This window comes from Galeopterus variegatus, unplaced genomic scaffold, assembly GCF_000696425.1.
Source record: "Galeopterus variegatus unplaced genomic scaffold, G_variegatus-3.0.2 Scaffold4537, whole genome shotgun sequence".
Classification (NCBI taxonomy): Eukaryota; Metazoa; Chordata; class Mammalia; order Dermoptera; family Cynocephalidae; genus Galeopterus; species Galeopterus variegatus.
The window spans coordinates 144,507-147,524 of record NW_007730648.1 but is presented as its reverse complement, the minus strand read 5'-3'; the positions used below and the strand labels follow the sequence as shown (position 1 = coordinate 147,524).

Sequence of the window (3,018 nt, the reverse complement as noted above, 5' to 3'; positions counted from 1 at the left end):
CTTTACTTTTGATCTTTCTATGCCCTTTTAAAAAATAGCTATATTTCTTTTGGATAGTGTGTAGTTCTTTATATGTAAAAATTCTGAGTCTGAGGGTCTGTTTTTTAATATGGAACTTTATCCCTATTTATATTTATTATAATAACTGATGTGTTTTGTTTCTTCTTTCATCTAATTACGGTTTTTTTTTCCCACTAAGTACTCTTGTGTAACTAAGAAGGTATTTTTGATTCCTTCTCATGTGAATGTCAGCTTGGATGAATATTTTGTGGTTATATATTTTATCCCTTAGTACTCTATAGATATTCTGTAGTCTTATGTTGTTAATACTGTACAATATAGGGCTGGCCGGTTAGCTTAGTTGGTTAGAGCATGGTGCTGTTGGCACCAAGGTCAAGGGTTCAATCCCTGTACTGGCCAGCCGACAAAAAACAAAACAAAACAATATTGTAGGAAATAATTCATCGGCCACATGATATTTTACTTTTGTGCTTGATTTCCCCCTTCTCTCCCACCCTACCTTCCTGAATGCCTGTATCATTCTTCTTTCACCTTTGAAATTCAGGATTATTCCAGGCAATATCTATGTTTTAGTGTCTTTTAATTGTTTGGTAGGTACATGGTCTGTACTTTCAATCTACAGATTTAGTTCTTAATAATAGGAAATTTTTTGCTCGATATGTTCCATCAGCCTCATCTCTTTTTGGGATGACAGTTATCCATATATTTCTATTGTTTGCTTTCCATAATTATCTCTTTTTTTGATTATTTTAGTCTATTAATTTTCCTCCTTTGAGTTTTATAGATACTTATTTTTTGCATCACTTGGTTTTCTGCACTGATGTTTCTGCTATTTACTGCTTCTGATACTGGCTTTGATTCTGCAGTGGCATTATTTGATTACTTGCACTCTCTTCTTAATTCCTTGAGCTTCCCTTTCTATTTTACTCTGTTCTTGTTGTCTTTTTTTATTCAGCACACAAGGTAGAGTGTGTCTAAAATTTATTTGAGGTTCCTAGAGTAAGACTGTGCTTCATACGTTCCTTGTCTGAATTGCAAGTGGCACGCTTAGCTCCTTTGTTTGTTACCCACTGTTTCCTTTGCCCCACCATGTGCTTTATATACTCATTCACAATAAGGAAAGTTGTGTTTGGTCTGGCATATACCTTAAAATGATGTCAAGAGCTGCTTCCTCAGAAAGTGGAGGGGCTGGCTGTTATAAGTTTATCAGCTTGACAGATTTTGGATGTGTTGTTCCCTCCAAAACTCATGTGGAAATTTGATCCCCAATGTGGCAGTGCTGGAAGATGTTTTGAGTCATGGGGGCGGAACCCTCATGAATGGATTAATGCTCTCCCCAGGTGGGGGGATTAATGAGTGAGTTCCCGTGAGAGCTGGTTGTTTAGTAGACCCTGGCACCTCCTCTCTCTCTCTTGCTTCCTCTTGCCATGTGATCTGCTTGTACTCGCCGCTTTCTGCCATGAGTAGAAGCAGCCTGAGGACTGTGTCAGATGCAGCCCTCCCAGAATCATAAGCCAAATAAACCTCTGTTCTTTATAAATTACCCAGTTTCAGGTATTGTTACAGCAACACAAAATGGACTAATACGTCAGCTGATCACTGATCCCGCAGCCCATGGTGGATGAGGTGGATCTGAGACTGTAGTTATTCAGCATGGGGTGTCTTCACTGGGTTTGATGAAGCTACACTATGAAGTGCCCAGTGGTTTATGCCCAGATTCTTTCCTGGTGGGCTTGAGGGTGGGTTAGAAAGCCTTAATTGGAAGTAGGTTAGCTGCTGCTGGGATTTCTCCGGAAATTCCACAGAGGGGATCCCTGCAGGTCCTGTCACCTCTCCTCCTCCCGTTTTTGGTTTTCATCTTCTCTGTGTCAGAGTGTCAAGGAGGGTGGCTCTGAGATGGTCCCTAGTGACGCCTTGCTTTGTCTCCACCACCCTAATATCTGGCAGAAATTCCTCAGTAGGGGGCTTGTGCATGACTCCTCTTCTAGATTTTAGGGACTCCTTTTTTATTCAGTTTCTAATTGTGGTAAAATACACATATAAAATTTACAGTCTTAACCATTTTAAGTGTGCACTTCAGTAGTATTAAGGACATCCACATTGCTGGGTTACCAGTCTCCAGAACTCTTCTCATCATGTAAAATGGAAACTCTGCACCCGTGAAACGACGACTCCCCATTGCCCTCTTCCCCCAGCCCCTGGCAACCACCCTTCTACTTTCTGTCTCTACGACTGACTACTCTAGGTACCTCATATAGGTGGAATCATAAAGTATGTGTCTTTTTTGTGACCGGTAAGGGGATCGCAACCCTTGGCTTGGTGTCACCCGCACCGCGCTCAGCCAGTGAGTGCACCGGCCATCCCTATACAGGATCCGAACCCGTGGCGGGAGCGCTGCTGCACTCCCCAGCGCCTCACTCTCCCGAGTGTGCCACGGGGCCGGCCCAAGTATGTGTCTTTTTTGTGACCGGTAAGGGGATCGCAACCCTTGGCTTGGTGTCACCCGCACCGCGCTCAGCCAGTGAGTGCACCGGCCATCCCTATACAGGATCCGAACCCGTGGCGGGAGCGCTGCTGCACTCCCAAGCGCCTCACTCTCCCGAGTGTGCCACGGGGCCGGCCCAAGTATGTGTCTTTTTGTGACTGGTTTATTTCATTCAGCATAATGTCCTCAAGTTTCATCCATGTTGTAGTATGTGACAAGATTTTCTCTCTCTTTTTTTAAGGCTGCATAATATTTCATTGTATATACCATATTTAACTTATCCATTCTTTTGCCAATGGACATTTCAGTTGCTTCCACCCTTTGGCAATTGTGAATAGCACTGCTATGAACATGGGTGTGCAAATATCTCTTCAAAACCTTGCTTTCAATTCTTTTTGGTATATACCTAGAAATGGAATTGCTGGATCATATAGTAATTCCATGTTTAACTTTTTGACAAGCTCCCATTTTTAAATGTGATTAACCTCAACACTTACACACAGTAGTTAACC

General features: G+C 42.4%; 1 non-coding gene across 1 annotated transcript; it reads left to right on the top strand.

Annotated features, from left to right (window-relative positions):
- The first annotated feature begins 346 nt into the window (after positions 1-346).
- TRNAN-GUU lies at positions 347-420 on the top strand. Its single transcript has one exon. It is a non-coding gene; the product is annotated as a tRNA-Asn (tRNA).
- Positions 421-3,018: the final 2,598 nt, after the last annotated feature.